The sequence below is a fragment of the Vigna angularis genome, chromosome 6 (assembly GCF_016808095.1).
Source record: "Vigna angularis cultivar LongXiaoDou No.4 chromosome 6, ASM1680809v1, whole genome shotgun sequence".
In the NCBI taxonomy this organism is placed as follows: Eukaryota; Viridiplantae; Streptophyta; class Magnoliopsida; order Fabales; family Fabaceae; genus Vigna; species Vigna angularis.
The window spans coordinates 14,538,870-14,561,397 of record NC_068975.1 but is presented as its reverse complement, the minus strand read 5'-3'; positions in this window follow the sequence as shown (position 1 = coordinate 14,561,397).

Below are 22,528 nucleotides of genomic sequence, written 5' to 3'. Positions count from 1 at the left end.
TGTTATTTTTAGACTTTAATTTTGACCTTAAAGACAACCTTTATGACTTAGAAACTAGCTTGTAATCATGCTTTCGGTTATGTTTTGGAAATAAGAGAGTTGGATGGGTTTTATGCTTGGTTTTCCTTATTTTTGCAGGTTTTAAGATGAATTAAATGGAAGAAGTGAAGTAGTCAAAAGTTGGACTCAGAAAAGGAAGAAAAGGTGCATAAAAGAAGAGCCGCAAGTACCGCTCAACGCCACTTTTACTGCTGAGCGGCACTTTGAATTCCCGCAGTCAACGTTGAGGGGCAAAACTGTAGCTGAGCGTCAAATAGAAGACCCGCACTTACCGTTGAGCACCATTTTAATGGGCATTGCGCCACTTTTCTATAATTTTTAGAAGGCTATATAAGGTTTTAGCCGAATTAGGGTTAGGATCTTTGGCCAGAACGAAGCAAAATCACACTTTCTTCACCCCTTGGACGAGGATTTTGGATGCTCAAGCTCCACTCTTCAAATTCTAGGGTTCCATCTTTCAATCTTTCATTATTTTTCATCTAGTTTCACCATGATTATGGTGAACTAAACCTTCATTGTTGTTGGGGAATCAATGTAATCCTTTGAAACTCTCATGTATTGAATTGGTTCTTTAATCTATATGCTTTCTTTCATTAATTGTTAGGGTTTGTCTTCTATACTTTCTGCATGCTTTGTTTAACTCATTCAATTGAATGATCATTGATGTTATTTGTATGGACACATATGAGTAAATCAAGAATTGAAGAAATTCTCCCAAGAGTAATATTGCCTAGACATAGGGATAAGAGGATTAATTGCCTTTAAGCTTTTGTGCGAATGTAATGCATGAATAAAATCTAGGGAGACAAGCCATTGTAAACTAGTGATTAGGAGTAGGCTTTCTTCACTGAGACATCGGGTTTAAGGTAAATTAGAAAGTGGCATCAACATTAATGAACAAAGATGAATTCTTGAATACATGAGAGTGGATAGGATGAATTGAAAACCCCAACAACATCATCATTCCATAATTTACATCAATCACTTTTCCTTCTTTTGTCCAATTTATCAATACATGCATTCATATTTACTTTTTAGTATTTGCATCTAAACCTCAAAGAATTTATTTTTCAAGTGTTATTTAATCAAGAAATCATACAACTGTTTAGGTCGTGAGTCCTTTGGGAAACGATACTTGGTCTTACCATTTTATTATTACTTGATACGATTCGGTTACACTTGTCGAGGGTTAAAAAGTTTTTAGCGCCGTTGCCGGGTGTGAGATCTCGGAAATTTAAACCATGATTATACTGTCAAATCTGTCATTATTGCACTGTTGAGTCACCTGGCTGCTTCCATAAAAGCACCACGCCACACGTCCAGTGCATTAAAAACGCACTTTGCACTGCATGCACGAGCGCCATGTGTCACGTAGAAGCTTCGGAAGTCAGAAGTGGGAGTGCAGGTGTCAGCAGAGGAGACGCTCGTTCGTTGGGCGTGAAAATTAACAAAACTGAGTTTCGAAAAACGCTCTCTCACCTGCACGCACTCTTCTTCTTCCTCAGAACCCAACTCTTCATTTTCTCTAACTTCTCTCTAGAACCAGTTCACCTTCTCTCTTCTGTAACTCACCATTCCCTTCTCCGATCACGTTTCAGAACTGTAGAAACGTTACTGGAGACGTGAACGTCATTCTGATCCGAACAGAATCTGGAACGGAACTGGTAAGTCCTCGTTGCTAAGCGTTCGTCCTTTTTGGTTTCATGCGAACCCTAGTTCTGGTTGCATGCATGGGTTCTAGGTCTGAGTTATTCTGATTTCTGGTGTTTTAGATTAAGTGGAAACTGTTGAGCGAAACCTGAGGGTAGGAAGTTGTTAGAGGAAGCGCTAAATCTTGCTTTTTGGGAGTACACTGCTATCCAGGTAAGGGAAGCTTAATAAATTAGTTCATACGTATATGATTGTGTGCGAGCATGATAGAAATATAATGTATGAGATGTATGCTGTGTTTGAGTATGCCTGAACGATCGCTGTTATACCTGAGTGAATATGGTATGTGTGGATTAATACGTATGAATTAGATACTGGTTGATCATTGTATGGCATGAGTTGTGAATATGAATTCTATAAAGTATGTGAATTAAATGATGAATCGGAAATTATAAGATCATGAATTGTATGAGAAATGTTGAGTTAGAATAGATGAAAAATCTGAATCTGATAAGCCTTTCTATGATGAAAATACGTTCGTCATCGTACGGTCTTATACCGTTCGGTTTCTAGTCAATTGCTTAAAAAGGAATTCTTTTATTTGAAAAGAGTTCTGAAATTGAACGAGCGTCCCATGAAATACTATGTTGAGCGTTCGGCTCAACCTAGTGGTAATCTTGTAAATTAAATTAAGTTATTATTCCTTATATTTATAAAACGGTAGCGCTCGGTCTTACACTGAGCGTTCGTCCTAAATAGCGCTCGGTTTTACACCAAGCGTTCGTTCTAAATAGAGCTCGGTATTATACCAAGCGTTCGTCTTAAGTAGCGCTCGGTCTTACACTGAGCGTTCGTCCTAAATAGCGCTCGATCTTATATCTAGCGTTCGTCCTAAGAAGTGTACGGTCTTATACCGAACGCTCGTCCATATCTTTGATTTCAGAACGTACGTAAATAACGTTCGTCTCAAATTATCAGTAAATGAATATTTGCTTTCGGTCATTGACTGACAGTCGACCCAGTTAAACAAATTCTCCTCAGGATAACTAAGTAATCATCTTTCTGTATCATTTTTCCTTTGAAATTGGTCTAAAGTCTTTGAACTTAAATTATTCTGAAACAGTTATGTTATATTGCTAAGAGTCGGTTCATTCAACTGATTCTAGTAGTGGTCACGTTCGTCATGTAAAATGCGTCAGCTTTATTCTTTTGAAAAGAATACCTTTCGGTCTCACTCTTGACGTTCGTCCTCGTTGTGTAGAGGATTGAACGCTCGTCTTTTTATGGAAGTGGAACATAGAATGAAAATGTAAATAAAAGAAAGTATTAAGATGTGCGAACACTATAAGAATGGAAATTATGATTTTGGTATTTGAACGAGCGTTCCATGGAGGGACAACTCATATATATATTGGATATTAAATTTTGGTAAAGTATGACTGTGGATAAGTTAAGACTCGCTGTCCATCCTGATGTTCCGTGAATACTATCTTCATGTAGAGGAAGTATGTCATGTGTGGGAACGGCAGGAGGTCCTTAGTCCATAAGTTAACATGGGCAACGTAAGAACGGACTGACCTCGAGTGGCAGCTGTTTGGTGTATCCCAGTTACTACATCACTCGGGTGCAAGGATGCTTGTAACTACACAGATTCATACAGTCCGGACGGTCGGTCTATATATATATATATATATATAAATATATGTTGGATGATGATTTATATTGAGTTATGTGTTTGAATGATTTGAATTGTTAGTATATGTGTTGATGTATGAATTAAATTACTTAAGCTTACCCTTTCGTTTTTCCTTGTGTTGTCGTCCTGTCTATGTACGTTCGTCCTGTCCTTGCAATGATCATCCGTGTGGGTGTGAACAGATGGAGGTGCGTCACTTGAAGAGGTGCTGGAAGAGGAAAATTTGGAAGACGCGAATCTGGTGGATGTGGAAGTTAAAGCCGAGTCTAAGAGCACTCGCGGGTTTCTATAGTTAGTTTTATTAATTTTATTTTGAATGTTCGGTCATAGTTTTGTAAGACCGTTCGTCTCTGAACTCTTGTTTGTATCACGTTCGTTATTTCTGTATGTTAAGCCGTTCGACTTTTGACGCTCGTTAAGATTTGTAAGACTGCACTGTTTTATTTGCTTAATGTAATTAATTCTGATTATGGTAATTACTATATTTTGGGATGTTACACCGGGGAATAAAATTTTTTTTATCACCTTGCATTGCTGTTAAAATGGTGAGGGCCAACAACTGTTGCATAATCTGCCAAGGTACGTCTATCACCATTGTTGTCCATGCTTTCCTGATCAGATTGTAAGGCCTGTGAAATTTTCTCTAGAAAAGGTTCTCTAGATAATCTGTTTCTTCTCGGCCTTCTATTACTCTCAAGTCCTGCAAGAAGAGGTTCAGAACTTTTGTTGCTCCTGGTTTTAACTGTATCCTGCATAAACTAGACACAAAACCCTAGAAAACTTTGTTAGCAAAAAAACCAAAATAAACGACAATAAACACAATTTAAAAAAATTAAGACAAAAATTAAAAACAAAAATAAAAATAAATTCAAAGTTATTCAAGAATCACACAAATAGAATAGTTTAAACCGTTGGTCCCTGGCAATGGCGCCAAAAACTTGTTGGATGAATCGGCAGGTGTACCGAATCGCACAAGTAATATAAAATGGTAAGACCAAGTATCGTATCCCAGAGAACTCTCGGCACTAAACAATCGTGTGATAACTCGATTAATTAAGACTTACAGAAAATTAGATCATTGGTTTCAAATGCAAAGATAGAAAATTAAATATGAATGCAGTTTGATCAATAGCAGAAGAACACAGTGATCAACGAATGTTGTTTAATATGAGATGAATATGTTGTTGGGGTTAGAGTTCACCAAGTTTCCTCTCATGTATGTAAGAATTCTTGTGTATGCATTAATGTCAACGTCACTCACTAAATCACTTAAACCCGATCCCTCGGCAAAATAAGCCTGTCCCTAATCAACAGTTCATGCAATTCCTAGCATTCCTAGCAATTAGATGTGAAGATCAAGAGCTTTCAGACGACCAAGACTCATACCCTCATCCTTGAGAAATACTACTCTTGGGAGAATTCAACAAGAACCTGAATTGTAAGGAATCTCCCGATACGCATGCAATTCATACATCATGCTATGAATGAGTTAAACAAAGCATGTAATAAGCACAAATGAATTACTCTAACAATTAATGAAAAAGCATATGTTATTAAGAATCAATTCAAATACATGAGAGTTCACAAGGTTACATCATTCCCCAACAACAAATAGAGTTTAGTTCACCATAGACATGATGAAACTAGATGAATAATGGAAAAGCATGAGATAGCAAAACCCTAAAAGTAGAGGATGGACACTCCCGCATCCAAATTCGCCTTTAGAGAGTAGAAGAGTGCGTTGTTGTGCTGCTGCAGCCAGAGATACAAAACATAGGACGCCTGGGTTCTTTAAATAGAGCGAAGACAAAACAGAAATAGAGCCCAAGCCCGTGTCGCTGGCGCTCAAGCGCCCCACTTAGAGTGCCCGGGCAGTGAGCAGTGGTTTACAACGTTCAAGCCTCCAAAAAGGGCGCCCAAGCTTCGAGCACTTCTCCCTTCTTGTGCTTTTCCAGGCCTTTCTGAGCTTCATATCCATGGCACTTCATCCCTGTTTTCCATATTATCTCATTTTCTATCAAAACAAGGAGAATTAGTCATAAAATCATTGAATTCAACCTCAACTCTCCTATTCACAAAACTTAACTGAAAAACATGATTCCAAGCATGTTTCTAAGCAGAAAATGGTGCAATTAGTATCAAAATTATATCACGAATAACGGTTCTTTCAACCGTTATCAAGCTTGATTTACTAAATCTTCATTATATCTTGATTGATGTTTCTATGATGGGCAGACATGAGTGATTTAGTTGTCCTAGAAGAGAATGTTTTTTGTGTGTTGGACCATTGTAGCATGGCTTTATTGTTTCGGCCAAGTTACATTTTGCTTGAGGACAAGCAAAGTTTCAAGTTTGGGGTTGTGATAACGGTTGAATTTACCGTTATTTGTGATGCTATTTTAATACTAAAATAACCCTTATTGACTTTGAAGCTTGCTTAAACTCTTGTTTTAGTTGAATTTGCTGAATAAGTAAAGAGAGGTTATACTTTATGAATTTGATCACTAATTCCCTCAATTTTGTAGGTTATTGGTATGATTCGAAGAGGAGCAAAAATGTCAAGGAGTTGGAACCCAGGAGGGACAACATAAGCACTAGGAAAGAAGGCTGAAAGAAGGACCGTAAGACGCTTGGTTGCCCTTTTCAAGGGCCCTCAACGTCATAAGTCTCGCAAGGGCGCCTGGTTTCCCCCATTTGTGGCATTGAGAATCACTCTCCTCGTAAGCACGCTTGGGCTCCCCCTCCAAGGGTGCTGAGCGCCAACCAGCCACACCACAAGATGCCTGGCTGCCCTCAGTCAGGACGCTGAGGGCCAATATCTTCGCAGTCACGCCTGGGAACCTTTAGCTGGGGCGATGAGCGGTAACGACGTTGGCCCATGATCCAATGTTGATCTATTTAAAGGCTTTTCCACTCTAGGGTTCACATCTTTGGATGGCTGAAGCACAGAAAAGCTGATTTCGACCCTTTGGAGGGAGATTGGGCATGCATGAGCTTTCCTTCTCACTTTCTAGGGTTTTCATTCATTCATTCTTCCATTGTAAGCCAAGGTTCTCCATGACAATGGAGAACTAAACTCATTTGTTGTTGGGGATGACGTAACCTCTAAACTTTCATGTATTTGAATATGGTTTAAACATTTTATGCTTCTTTCATTGAATATTAGTGATTTTCTCTTATTCTTAATGCTTGTTATGTTTTGGCCCATTCATGACTTGATGTTTGATTTATTTGAGTATTGGGAAATATCTTAGGGCGCCCAGGCGGTGAGCGGTGGTCTTCCACGCTCCAACCATTCAAATGACGTTGTTGACAGATTGGCAAGTGTACCAAATCGCACAAATAATATAAAATGGTAAGACCAAGTATCGTATCCTATAGGACTCTCGGCACTAAACAGTCGTGTGATAAATTAATTAATTAAGACTGAAAATAAATGAGATCATTGGTTTGAGATGCAAAAACAGAAAATAAAATATGAATGCAAATTGATCAATAGTAGACTAACACAGAGATGAACGTATGTTGTTTAATATGAGATGAATATGTTGTTAGGGTTAGATTTCACCAAGTTCCCTCTCATGTATAAAAGATTTCCTCTTTATGCATTAAGGTTAACGTCACTCACTAAAGTACTTAGAACCCAATCCCTTGGCGCAATAAGCTTGCCTTAGATCCCAGTTCGTGCAATTCCTAGCGTTCCTAGAAAATTAAGTCTGAAGATCAAGAGCTTAAGACGACCAAGTACTCATACCCTCATCCCTGAGAAATATTACCCTTGGGAGAATTCAACAAGAACCTGAATTGTAAGGAACCTCTCAGCACTCATGCAATTCATAAATCATGCAACTAAATGAGTTAAATAGAGCAAGCATTGAAACAGATGAATTCCATAACAATTAATGAATAAAGCATATATGATTAAGAATCAATTCAAAAACATGAGAGTTCACAAGGTTACATCATTCCCCAACAACAAATAGAGTTTAGTTCCCCACAGACATGGAGAAACTAGATGTACAATGGAAGAGCATGACATAGTAAAACCATAAGAGTAGAAGAGGAAGCTCCTGCCTCCATATTCGCCTTTAGGGAGTAGAAGAGTGTGTTTTTGTGTTGCTCAAGCCAGAGATACCAAACCTAGAGCGTCGGGATCCTTTAAATAGAGTCGGAAAAGAGTAGAAACAGGGCCCAGTCCAAAGGAGTCGAAACAGAGCAAAAAATGGGCCTATTTCACGACGCATGACGCCCGGGCGCCGCTTTTTGGCCGCCCGGGCGGTGGGCGTCGATTTTTGGCCGCCCAAGCCTCCACTGGGCGCCCAAGCTTCGCGGTTGACTTTTCTGCTTGACTTTTCTACACTCTGGTTGACTTTTCTGCATTCCACCTATTTGGTACTTTAACTCTTCCTTCAAATCATTCCAATAGCCTACAAAATCAAGGGAATTTGTTCATAAAGTCATCAAGTATAACCTCAACTCTTTTATTCACAAAACTAAAGCAAAAAACATGAGTCAAAGCAGGTTTCTAAGTCAAAAAGGGTGCATTTAGTATCAAAATTACATTATAGATAACAGTATTTTAAACTGTTATCACAACCCCAAACTTAGAACTTTGCTTGTCCTCAAGCAAAACAAATTGTAACTTAGCTTTTCAGAATAATCACTACAATGACTCAACCTTTTTCAAAAACTTTTACTTCCAGGACAAGAGATCACTTTTATCAACTCAGCATAAAGATGTCAGTCAAGATGTGAAGATGTCTTAATTCAATTAAAATTAATGTGATGCTCATATGTTTCAATAGATGCTATTCTTAAGAATGATCAATCAACCAAGCAGAGATGTAATCAGAAATTCAGAGAACTACTCTTCACCAAAGAAAGTGTTTCACTAAAACACTCAAAAGTGTATCACTGAAGCACTCAAAAGTGTATAGTGAGGTGTTGGTGTTTCTTTCACTCTGCTATCACAATGTCGCACAAATTAATTTTTCCTTTCCTTTAACCAAAATCAAACATACTCACAAGCAGGTTTTTATCACAAGGGCTTTTCTTGGCTTATAACTTGGCTGGGCTAAGAAGAAACATGGTTTTTCAGGAATGCAAAATCCTTGAGTTAAGAGAGATATTTATGAATTTAACAATTACATACAGGTTCTCTTTTCAAGAAGATCTTTTTCTTATTCCCAACCTTTTCCCTTGTAGTGAGCTTTTCTTTTTATTTTTTCTTTTCTTTTGATTTGTCTTTTTCTTTTTCTTTGTGCTCACTGCTTATTTTTTTAGCAACCCTAAACTTGAACCTTTATCAATACCTCACAAATATTCTCAACTCAACTCAAGGTAAAGAATTTAAAACAGGGTTTTCAAAGCATGCTTAAGGCTAAAGGTTCAAAGGATGGAACAAACTGTTCTCTTTTTTATTTGGAAAAATTCATGAGTAGGTTAAAAAAATTAAGGGATACCAAAAGATGGCCTTGATCATATGAAACCTGCAAACCAGTAGTTCAATCACAGAAAATTTGGGCAAAATCATTCATGCTTCCAAAGTAATAACAATTCTGAAGCCCAAAACTCACACAGGTAAACTCTCAAGTCCCAGAATTCAGAAAAACATCTTGCTCAATATCTCAATTAAATTTTACCTCAAGCACATGTTTCATACTTTTTGAGCCATCACCTGTATATCAACACATCATGCATCATCTCAACATCAATCAATACACTAGAATATCACAAAGCAATACTTATCACAAAACAATCACAATTGAATCAAAGCAATGAAGTTCATTCAAGCAAAGTACAATAAATAAAAGAAAAAAAAATAAAACAGAAACAAAATACAATCAATTAAGGCTTTCCCTCTTTCATGACTCCCAATAGAGCAGGGGATATTGGAACTTCCCGGATCTTTAGCTTTTGGAGGAAGTGCCTTCTGCAAGATCACACTACAATTGCTCTGTTCCTCAATTGTTTCTTCCTCTGGACTTTTTTTCTTTTTGTTGAATTTCTTCAGGAAGTTAACATAACCGGGTACCTATTGCAATGTCTTAGTCACAGGAATTTTAATCTCAAATTCCTCGAAGATTTCCATGGATTGCTCAAACTGTCTTTCCTTCTCTTCCTTAGAATAATTCTTTGGGTAAGGAATAGGTTTTTCATATAATTCTTTCTTTTTTTCCTTATCCTCTTCCTCTCCTTTTTTCTTTTCTTCCCTATATTTTTCCTTTTCTTTTCTCTCACTCTCTTCTTCTTCTTTCTCTATATCTTTCTCTTTTTCACTCAAACTTTCTTTTTCTTTTCTCTCTATTTTTCTCTCATCTTCTTCCTCTCTTTTTTTCTTTTCTTCTCTCTCTTCTTCTTTTTCCTTTATCTCACCCTCTCCTTTTTCTTTCTCTACATCTTTCTCTTTTTCGCTCAAACTTTCTTCTTTTCTCTCTATTTTTTTCTCATTTAAAAACTTGCCACTTTCAGTGATTATGGCGTTGCACTCCTCTTTAGGGCTAACTTCCATATTACCCCAAAAATCATCCAACTTCTGAATTATGAACCTATGATAACAGTTGAAAAACTATTATTTTTATACTTAATTTTGACCTTAAAAACAACCTTTATGACTTAGAAATTAGCTTGGAATCATGATTTTGTTTAAGTTTTGGAAATAAGAGAGTTGACTGGGTTTTATGCTTGGTTTTCCTTGTTTTCGTAGGAATTAAGATGAATTAGATGAAAGAAGTTGAAATAGTAAGGAGCTAGACTCAGCAAAGGAAGTGAAAGTGCACAAAAGAAGAGTCACAGTCACCGCTGAGCGCCAATTTTATCGCCGAGCGGCATTCTGAACTCCCGCAGTAACCGCTGAGGGCCAAAACTGCAGTTGAGCGTCAATTCTGAAGACCCGCACTTACCGTTGAGCGGAAAAAGTGTCGTTGAGCGCCATTTATTTGGGCTCTAGCCTATTTTCTGTAATTCTGAATAAACTATATAAGGGTTTAGTCGACTGATAACAGTTGAAAAACTGTTACTTTCATGCTTAAAATTGCTACTAAAAGCAACCTTTAGACTTAGAAACTAGCTTGAAATCATACTTTTATCTATATTTTCAGAAATAAGAGAGCTGGACAGGTTTATGCTTGATTTCAGTGTTTTTGTGCAGATTTTAAGGTGAATTTAGTGAAAGAAGTGAAGAATGAGAGAGAGGGAATCAGAAAAGGAATCAAAGAGTGCAAAAAGAGAAGCCGCAACTGCCGCTCAGCGGCAGTTTACCGCTGAGCGGCACTCAGAAGCTCACGGGAGGACCGCTGAGGGGCAAAATGGCCGCTGAGGGGAAGAACCGAGCTGACGCACTTACCGCTGAGCGGTAGTTTACCGCTGAGCGGCACTTTAATGGGCTTGGACCTAAATTTTTATAATTTACGAATGATATATAAGCTTTAGGGTTTCCTAGGGTTAGGCATCTTTGGCAGAAACGAGGCAAACACTCTCTCTTCGACCCCTTTGAAGGAGGATCTTGGATGCTCAGGCTACCTCTTCACCTTTTTAGGGTTTATTCTTTCATTCTTTCATTGTAATTCGTCTAGGTTCACCATGAATATGGTGAACTAAACCTTGTATGTTTGTTGGGAATCAATGTAATCTCTTGAAGCTCTCATATATGGAATTTATGCTTGCATCTTAATCTAAGATTTATGCTTTCTTTCATCATTAGTTAGGGTTTTTCCTCTTATCTTAATGCTTGCATAGTTTAACTCATTCAATGCATGATTATTGGTTTTGTCGATACGGGCACGTACGGGGAAGTCTAGATCCGGGGAATTTCTCCCAATATTATATTGGTTGTCGTTAAGCTCTTGCACTTATGAACTAATCATTAGGAATGCTAGGAATTGTATGAACTCGTGATTAGGGAGAAGCCATCTAGAATGGTACTTTAGAGAGTGGCATTAACAATGATGATTTGAATGTTGAATTCCTAAAATGTATGAGAGTGGATGAGATGAAATTGACCCCAACAACATATTCATTCATATATTCCATTGAAAGTGTTTATCTTTTGTCTTTGCCATTGATCAAACTTCATGCATACATGTTTATTTTTTTCGTCTTGCATATAAAAATCCAAATATTTCGTCTTTAAGTCTTAGCTAATCAAGAAATCACATAATTAAACTAGGCCGTGAGTCCTTTGGGAAGAACGATACTTGGTCTTACCAAGTTTATTACTTGAACGATTCGGTCATACTTGCCGATTGAAAAACAAGTTTGTGACATCATATTTTGGTGCTTACAAATTTGTCCATCAAGTTTTTAGCGCCGTTGCCGGGGACTCGTGGTTTAACTGGTTAATTTGTGTGATTATTGATTATCTTTGACTTTAATTTTGAATTTCTGTTTTTATTTTTCTGTTTTTGTTTTTTTTTCTTTATTTTATTTTATTTTATTTTATTTTCTGTTTTTATTTTTATTTTATTTTATTCTCTGAATCTTATATCTTCTCCTATATCTTTTTGTGCTAACAATTGTTTTTAGGGTTTTGTGCCTAATGTCTGCAGAATGCAATTTGGTCAAGAATTTAACTATATGGGCACTCAATTCTTCCAAAGTAATCTCAACCACTGGTGGGAACCTCACTCAAGCATGGATCAAAGCCAATTTTGGCAAGCTGCTGGACAATTTGAGAACCAACCACAACAACAATGGCAGCGAAAACCCTCTCTATCAGAAAGTTTGGAGGACACCCTTCAACGATTTTTGAAAAATTCCGACTCTACTCAGAAAAGCATTGAAGAATCATGTAAAAGGATGGAGATGCACTTTCGTTACATTAGTCAGAGATTGAATGATGAGGTTAATACTGAAGTTAACCTTAAGGAGGAAGGGCAAACCAATGTCACTGAAAGTGACAAGATTCTTGATGAGAAAAAAATAGAGGGAGATGCGGAAAAGATAGAGAGAAAAGAGAAAGAAGAGTTGAGTGAGAAAAATAAAGATGAAGAAAAAGAGAAATAAGTGGTTGAGAGAGAAGAGAGAAAGAAGATTTGTGTGAAAATAAAGAAGTTGAAAAGAAAAAGAAAAGGGAAGAAAAAAATGAAAGAAAGGAAAAAGAGAAAATTTAGGGAGAGAAAAAGGAAGAAAAAGAAGATGAGAGGAAAGAAGAAGAAATCATATGAAAAATCCCATCCTCATCTAAAGAAGAATCATAGGAAGGAAAAGAAATTTAAGTGCTTAATGGAAATCTTCAAGAAATTGGAGATTAAAGTTCCTATGATTGAAACACTGCAACAGGTTCCTGGTTTGATCAAATTTCTGAAGAAGTTCAGTAGGAAGAAGAAAAAGAAGAAGGAACTTAAGCTTTACTGGGTCAAGCTAATGACGTTAAAAGAGCGCTTGTTGGGAGGCAACCCAGTGATTTAAGAACTTTTGATTTTATTTTGGTTTTGTAATTTTTAATTTGTGGACATTATTTTTGTAACTATTTTGTTGGATCCAGCATCTACTGAAGGATGCTAGGTGGTTAAGTATCTACTGAAGGATACTAGGGTTGTAACACCTACTGATGGGTGTTAGTGAGAAAATTTTGCATCTACTGATGGGTGCTGGTGAGTTTGAAACACCTACTGATGGGTGTTGGTGGATTTTGGGTCAGGCGCGTGACGTTAAACAAGCGCTACCTGGGAGGCAACCCAGTTGATTGATTGTTTCTGTTTGTTTATTTTAGTTAGGATTTGCATAAGCATTTTAAACATTGAATTGCAGGGAACCAGTGAGGGGCATGTATGGGAGGCACGTAGGTTAAGAAAAGAAGGAGAAGAGCACATCATAAAAGTGCCGCTGAGCGGTACTCTCGCAAATGGGCTTTAGTTCCCCTTAGCGGGACCCGAGCCCATTAGGGTATTTTTAAACCCTAAGCCGCGCAAAGTCTTATACTTTCTGGCTTTTCTCTGCACAAACACTTCCACACATCTTCTCTTAGGTTTTCCACATCTTTTCACTCTTACCTCTTAAGAAAAAAATCTCTTCCATTCACTTTTTCACTAGTGTGCCATCAAAGTTTGGGGTTGGAAGAGGACATTCTAGCTTGGAAGCATTCTCATTGCATCTAGCATCTCCACCCAAGTAAGTAAAATGCATTTTGTTCATTCTAGGGTTCTTGAATTTGAATGTGATTGTCAAAGCATGAATATTTAGGGGTTTTGATTTCTATGCATGATTTGATGATATATTTGATGTTTGAACCGATTAAACTGCATGATCATGAACTGGAAAACTGAAAATTGCATTTGGGTGGAGTTAGGACAGCTTTAAAATAGGTTTTTCAAAAATCTGCAGAGTTACCGCTGAGGGGTAATCTGCCGCTGAGCGGCACTCTGCCAGATTTGGTTTTTCTGAGTTTTTGTGTGTTGGACTGTGGCACTGGTGGCGCTGAGGGGAAATTCTGGCCCTCAGCGGTGGTTTAGCTTTGAAAGGAGTTGTGTTCTGTGTTTTACTAATGATTAACATCATGTTCTATGGTTTTGTTTGTGTTTTGAATGTAGGAATGGCATCTTCATCAGGAAAAAGATTGAAAACCATGGCAACCAAGAGAAAGGAAAAGGAACCAGAGCAACCCCATTCTGGCAGGTTCCTCTCTAGGAAACATGAGAAGCACTTTAGGGTGGTTCAGGATAGGAGACTTCTGATGGAGAGAAAGGTTGGAATGATACCTAACTTTGCTCCTCAATTTGGAGAGCAAGTGTTAGGGAATGATTGGGGAAAGCTAGCCACTTATCCTGCACCTGCCAACATAGCTGTGGTGAAGGAATTTTATGCCAATGCAAAGAAGATTGGTGATTATCCAGCTGAGAATTATTTGGGCTATGTCAGAGGCCATGCTATCAGGTATGATCCTGATTCTATCAACAACTTCCTGGATACTGTGTGACTGGTGAGCAATGTCAGTTTGCTCTTTGCATGGAGGAAGGTGCTGATTTTGAGGATGTGGAGAGAGTGTTGTGTATACCTGGAGGACACTTCCAAAGGAATAGATCTGGCTCAGTGGTTAACATTAGGAGGATAGATTTGAATCCTCTTGCAAAATATTGGATGGCATTTTCTCATGCCAACATTCAGCCATGTTCACATGTGTCAGATATTACTCTCAGCAGGGCACTATTCATCTACTGTGCTATCAGAAATTTGAATGTTAATATTGGGCAGGTGATAGCTGATGAAATTAGTGTATGTGCTAACACCTCAAACAACAAAGCACCACTAGGACATCCTTCTTTGATCACTCACCTTTGCAAGCTAGCTGGGGTGGACACTTCTGTTCCACCATTTGAGAGGCCAAGAAAAGCTATTGATGAGGCTTATTATAGACAGTACTGTGGAGGTGAGGATGTAGCTCAGCCAGTTCCACCACGCCGGGCTCGTAGAGAGAGAGGGCCAGCACAGAGCCAGACATCTGCTGATACACATGAAGCAGAACCATTCCAGATGAGGGACATGTATATGTCTCTTATAGGTGCTCAGTTGCAGTCCATTCACAGAGGACAGGTGGCCACTGCTGAGATGATAGTGGGGATGTATGATACACCTCCAGCCCACAGGTGGACTATGGATGAATTCCACAATGTAGTAGCTTGGCCAGAAGAACCAGTACATGGAGGAGGAGCTGGAGCAGCTGAAGCTTCAGCTAGAGATATGGAAGAAGATGAAGCTGAGGAGGAGGATGCATTTGATGATGATGAAGATGAGGAGGAAGAGGAAGATACAGAGGACAGCTCAGACTGAAGAGGAGCTGAGATAGCATTTACTGATGAATGCTATCATATGATTATGCTTTTGTGGTTTAAGTTTTCTGAACTTATTTGTTTTTGTTTTTAGATTGGGGTTTGATGTACTCTATTGAAAACCTGGTTTGTTATGATGGTTTGCTATTAACTGTGATTGTGTGATAAGTACTGCTTGATGATGCTTATTGATTGATTGATGTTGAGATAGATGTGCACATTAAAATGCTTATACAGGTGATTCACAAGCTTTGTGAACAAATGCATGATATTATGATTGTGATTGTGAGATTAAGCAGGATGTGTATGTCAAATGTGAATGAGCTTATATGTGAGGTTTTGAGCTCCAGAGTTTTTTGTATGATTGAATGCTATTACTTTGAAAGCATGAATGATTTTGCCCAGGTTTTCTATGATTGAATCAATTGCTTGTTTTGCATCATGTGATCAAGGCCATTTGTTGGAACCCTTTTTGTTGGCCAAATTCATAAAGTTAGCCTACTAAAAGAGAACACGTTGTGTTCTATCCTTTGAACCCTTAGCCTTGAACATACACTGAAAACCTTTGATTGAAAATCTTTACCTTGAGTTAAGTAGAAGATCTTGTATGGTATTGTTAAATGTTCAAGTTTGGGGTTGTTGGGAAAACATGAAAAGAAAAGCATTGAGCTAAGAGCTAAAAAGTAAGAATATGCAAAGAGAAAAGAAAAAGAAGTAAAGCTCAATGCAAATGCAAAGGTAAAAGAAAGTTGGGAATGAATAAGATGATTGTGTTGTTATGATTCTCTTAACTCAAGGATTTTGTGATCCAGAAAAACCATTTTTCTTGTTAGCCCAGCCACATTATAAGCCATTGAAAAGTCCTTGTGATGATGCATGCTTGTGAATGTTTTTGATTGTGGTAAAATGAAAGGCAAAGTTGATCCATGTGACATTGTGATAGTAGAGTGAATGAGTGATTACCTCTTATACACTTGTGTGTTGAGTGAAACACTTTACCTAGTGAGGAAATATTCCATAAGCACATGAACATCCATGCTTAATTGATTGATCATTCATGAAAAATAGCATGTGTTGGAATTTAAATGACTTTGTGAACACTAAAGCATGTGCACATCTTGAATGAACTCGTGGTCATAAGTTTGAGTGAAGTTGTTATTTATCTTGAAAAAGAGGATTTTTGAATGAGTGAACCATCATATGAATTGGTTGGAGATTGAGTTACATTTTGTTTGCTTGAGGACAAGCAAAGTTCTAAGTTTGGGGTTGTGATAACAGTTGAAAAACTGTTATTTTCATGCTTAAAATTGCTACTAAAAGCAACCTTTAGACTTAGAAACTAGCTTGAAATCATACTTTTATCTATATTTTCAGAAATAAGAGAGCTGGACAGGTTTATGCTTGATTTCAGTGTTTTTGTGCAGATTTTAAGGTGAATTTAGTGAAAGAAGTGAAGAATGAGAGAGAGGGAATCAGAAAAGGAATCAAAGAGTGCAAAAAGAGAAGCCGCAACTGCCGCTCAGCGGCAGTTTACCGCTGAGCGGCACTCAGAAGGTTACGGGAGGACCGCTGAGGGGCAAAATGGCCGCTGAGGGGAAGAACCGAGCTGACGCACTTACCGTTGAGCGGTAGTTTACCGCTGAGCGGCACTTTAATGGGCTTGGACCTAAAATTTTGTAATTTACGAATGATATATAAGCTTTAGGGTTTCCTAGGGTTAGGCATCTTTGGCAGAAACGAGGCAAACACTCTCTCTTCCACCCCTTTGAAGGAGGATCTTGGATGCTCAGGCTACCTCTTCACCTTTTTAGGGTTTATTCTTTCATTCTTTCATTGTAATTCGTCTAGGTTCACCATGAATATGGTGAACTAAACCTTGTATGTTTGTTGGGAATCAATGTAATCTCTTGAAGCTCTCATATATGGAATTTATGCTTGCATCTTAATCTAAGATTTATGCTTTCTTTCATCATTAGTTAGGGTTTTTCCTCTTTGCTTAATGCTTGCATAGTTTAACTCATTCAATGCATGATTATTGGTTTTGTCGATACGGGCACGTACGGGGAAGTCTAGATCCGGGGAATTTCTCCCAATATTATATTGGTTGTCGTTAAGCTCTTGCACTTATGAACTAATCATTAGGAATGCTAGGAATTGTATGAACTCGTGATTAGGGAGAAGCCATCTAGAATGGTACTTTAGAGAGTGGCATTAACAATGATGATTTGAATGTTGAATTCCTAAAATGTATGAGAGTGGATGAGATGAAATTGACCCCAACAACATATTCATTCATATATTCCATTGAAAGTGTTTATCTTTTGTCTTTGCCATTGATCAAACTTCATGCATACATGTTTATTTTTTTCGTCTTGCATATAAAAATCCAAATATTTCGTCTTTAAGTCTTAGCTAATCAAGAAATCACATAACTAAACTAGGCCGTGAGTCCTTTGGGAAGAACGATACTTGGTCTTACCAAGTTTATTACTTGAACGATTCGGTCATACTTGCCGATTGAAAAACAAGTTTGTGACATCATATTTTGGTGCTTACAAATTTGTCCAACAAGTTTTTGCTTTCAACTGTTATCATCGACCTAGGGTTAGTATCTTTCGATAGAAAGAGGCAAAATCGCACTTTCTTCACCCCTTGGAGGAGGATTTTGGATGCTCAAGCTCTATTCTTCAACTTCTAGGGTTCTATCTTTCATTCTTTCATTGTTTTTCATCTAGTTTCACCATGATTATGGTGAACTAAACCTTCATTGTTGTTGGGGAACCGATGTAATCCTTTGAAACTCTCATGTATTAAATTGGTTCTATATTCTATATGCTTTCTTTCATTAATTGTTAGGGTTTTTCTTCTATACTCTATGCATGCTTTGTTTAACTCATTCAATTGCATGATCATTGATGTTATTTGTATGGACACATATAAGTAAATCTAGAACTGAAGAAATTCTCCCAAGAGCAATATTGCCTAAACATAGGGATAGGAGGATTGGTTGCCTTTAAGCTTTTGTGCGAATGTAACGCATGAATAATTGCTAGGGAGACAAGACATTGTAAACTAGTGATTAGGAGTAGGCTTTCTTCACCGAGACATCGGGTTTAAGGTAAAATAGAAAGTGGCATTAACATAAATGAAGAAAGATGAATTCTTGAATACATGAGAGTGGACAGGATGAATCGGAAACCCCAACAACATAATCATTCATATTCTATATCAACCATTTTTGCATCTTTCAATTCCATTGATCAAAACCTTGCATTCATTTTTTTTTCGTAATCCAACAACAATATTTTCGTTTACAAGTCTAATTTAATCAACAAATCACATAACTGTTTAGGCCGTGAGTCCTTTGGGAAACGATACGTGGTCTTACCATTTTATTATTACTTGCTACGATTTGGTACACTTACCGAGTGTTAACAAGTTTTTGGCGCCGTTGTCGGGGATTAAAAATTTGTTTATCAAGTTTTTGGCGCCGTTGTCGAGGACTCGTGTTTTAACTATTATATTGGTGTGATTATTATTAGCTTTGACTTGATTGTTATCTTTTTATTTTATCTTTTTATCATTTTATCATTTTATCTTTTTATCTTTTTAGTTTATCTTTTATATCTTTTTGTGCTAACAAATATTTTCTAGGGTTTTGTGCCTAATGCTTGTAGGATGCAATTCGGACAAGAATTTAACTATATGAGCACTCAATTCTACCAAGTTAATCTCAACCACTGGTGGGAACCTCACTCAAGCATGGATCAAAGTCAATTTTGGCAAGCTGCCGGGCAATTTGAGAACCAACCTCAACAATAATGGCAGCAACAAAGCTCTCTATCAAAGAAGGATGACGTCTTTCAACAATTTATGCAAGAATCCATCTCCACTCAGAAAAGCATTGAAGCATCATGTAAAAGGATGGAGATGTAGATTGGTCACTTAATTCAAAAGATTGGATGATTTTGGGGTTAATGCTGAAGTTAACCCTAACGAGGAATGTAAAGCCATTATCATTAGAAGTGACAAGACTTTAGATGAGAAAGAGATAGAGAGAAAAGAAAAAGAAGAGTTGAGTGAGAAAGATAGAGATGTACAAAAAAAAAGAGAAGTGGTTGAGAGAGAAGAGAGAAAGAAAATTTGTGTGAAGATTAAGAAAGTGAGTGGAAAAAGAGAAGGAAAAAAGAAAGTGAGAGAAAAGAAAAAGAGGACGAGAGGAGGAAAGAAAGAATCATATGAAAAACCCCTTCCTCATCCAAAGAAGTATCATAGGAAGGAGAAGGAATTTGAGCACTTTATGGAAATCATCAAGAAATTGGAGATTAAAGTTCCTATGATTGAGACATTGCAATAGGTTCCTGGTTTTATCAAATTCCTGAAGAAATTCAACAGAAAGAGGAAAAAAAAAAAGGGAATATCCAGAAAGGAGAACATCAACATTGAAGATGGAACTTGAGCTTTATTGGGTCAAGCTAGTGACATTAAAAGAGCGCTTGCTGGGAGTCAGCCAGTGATTTAAGAACTTTTAATTTTTGGTTTGGTGATGTAATTTTGAACTTTTGGTAGTTTTGTTTTGGTTATAAGTTTGTTACAGGGTTTACATCTACTGATGGATGTTAGGTTGGTGAGTATTTACTGAAGGATACTCAAAAAGTACACCTACTGAAGGGTGATGGTAAGATTTGCACCTACTGATGGGTGTTGGAGGATTTTGGGTCAGGCTCGTGACGTTAAACAAGCACTACCTGGGAGGCAACCCAATTGATTGACTTTATCTTTGTTTGTTTGTTTTAATTCTGCTTTAGTTGCATTATAGGGATTGAATGTTTGAGTGATGTGAGAAACTAAAATGCATTGGGTTAGTGAGAGGCATTGGTAAAGGACACCTAGGGCAAGCTAGGAGGAAGAAGAGTTGGTGTCGCAAATGTCGCTCAGCGGTAATTACCACCGAGTGCGACCGCTGTAGATTGGGTGGACTGTTTTGTTTTTATTGGGCTTAGCGGGATTTGGCCCATTAGGCCTCTTTTATACCCTAGGGTGCGTTTTGGCCGCCACTTTTAGATTTCACTCTTCCCACACACTCTCAAGCACTCTCCAAAAAGTAATCTACACTTTTCCCTTCTTCCCCCTTCACAAAACCCCTCTTCCATTCACTTTTGCATCAAGTTTCCATCCAAGTTTGGGGTTTGGTGAGAGCATTGTTGTTGGGGGCTGATTTCTTCACATTCCTAGAGCATTTTTCACTCATCTAGCATCTCCACCCAAGTAAGTACAAACATTTTACATTCTAGGGTTTTTGAAAGCATGAATTGGTATGAACATGGTTGTCTAAGCATGATTCTTGAGGGATTTTGATTTTTATGCATGTCTAAGCATGATTCTAGTCAGCAAAATCCTTGAGTTAAAAGAGATATTTATGACATCATCATTCAAGTACAAACTCTTTTTCTTTTTCCCAGCTTTCCCTTGCATTGAGCTTTTCTTTTCTTTTCTTTTCATCTTTTTCATTCTTTTGCTTTTGCTTTTCCTGTATTCACTGCTTAGCTCAATGCTTCTTCTTTTCCTTTTTCAATCTTTTCAGCAACCCCAAACTTGAACCTTTATCAATACCTCACAAATGTTCTCAACATAACTCAAGGTAAAGATTTTCACAAAGGGTTTTAAAACATTCATAGGGCTCAAGGTGCAAAGGTTAAAACAAATTGTTTTCTTTTCAGTGGACAAAAATCATTTGAAGGCTAAAATAATGAGGGATAATAAAAGATGGCCTTGATCATATGGAACCTGCAAGCAAATAGTTCAATCACAGAAAATTCGGGCAAAATCATTCATGCTTCCAAAGCAATAGCAATTATTCACAAAAACTCTGAAGCCCAAAACTCACACAGGTAAACTCTCAAGTCGCAGAATTTAGAAAAACACCCTGCTCAGTATCTCAGTCAAGTTTTACCTCAAGCACCTGTTTCATACACTATGAGCGATTACCTATATATCAGCACATCATATATCATCTCAACATCAATTAGCACACTAGAGTATCACAAAGCAATACTTATCACAAAACACACTATAGTTGAACCAAAGTAATGTAGTTCATTCAAGCAAAGTACAATTAACAAAAAAGTTGACTAAAAGTAAGGGTTTAGAAAGTTGGGTTGCCTCCTAGTAAGCGCTTCTTTAACATCACTAGCTTGTTAACCCTCGGCAAGTGTAACCGAATCATATCAAGTAATAATAAATGGTAAGACCAAGTATCGTTTCCCAAAGGACTCACGGCCTAAACAATTATGTTTATTGTTGATTAAATTAGACTTGTGAACGAAGTCTTGTAGATTTAAATGCAAATACTAAAAAGTAAATATGAATGCATGTATTGATCAATTGGACAAAAGAAGCAAAACGTGATTGAAAAATATGGAATGATGATGTTGTTGGGGTTTTCAAGGCACCTGATCCACACTCATGTATTCAAGAATTCATTTTCTTCATTAATGTTAATGTCACTTTCTAATTTACCATAAACCAGATGTCTCGGTGAAGAAAGCCTACTCCTAATCACTAGTTTACAATGTCTTGTCTCCCTAGCAATTATTCATGCATTACATTCGCACAGAAGCTTAAAGGCAACCAATCCTCCTATCCCTATGTCTAGGCAATATTACTATTGGGAGAATTTCTCCATGTCTGGATTTATCTATATGTGTCCATACAAATAAAATCAACGATCATGCAATTGAATGAGTTAAACAAAGCATGCATAAAGTATAGAAGAAAAACCCTAACAATTAATGAAAGAAAGCGAATGGATTAACGAACCAATTCAATACATGAGAGTTTCAAAGGAATACATTGATTCCCCAACACAATGAAGGTTTAGTTCACCGTAATCATGGTGAAACTAGATGAAAAATAATGAAAGAATGAAAGATAGAACCCTAGAATTTGAAGAGTGGAGCTTGAGCATCCAAAATCCTCCTCCAAGGGGTGAAGAAAGTGTGATTTTGCTTCCTTCTGCCAAAAGATATTAACCCTAGGTCGACTAAAACCTTATATAGACTCCTAAAGATTACAGAAAAGTGGCCCAAGGCCCATTAAAATGGCGCCAAGCGGTAATTACCGCTCAGCGGTATGTGCGGTTCTTCTATTAGACACTCAGCTGTAGTTTTTCCCCTTAGCGGTGACTACGGACCTTTAGAGTTCCGCTCAGCTGTAATTTCCGTTGAGCGGTAATTTCCATTGAGCGATACTTGCGGCTCTTCTTTTATGCACTTTTTCTTCCTTTTCTGACTCCAACTTATGGCTACTTCACTTCTTCCATTCAATTAATCTTAAAACCTGCAAAAACAAGGAAAAC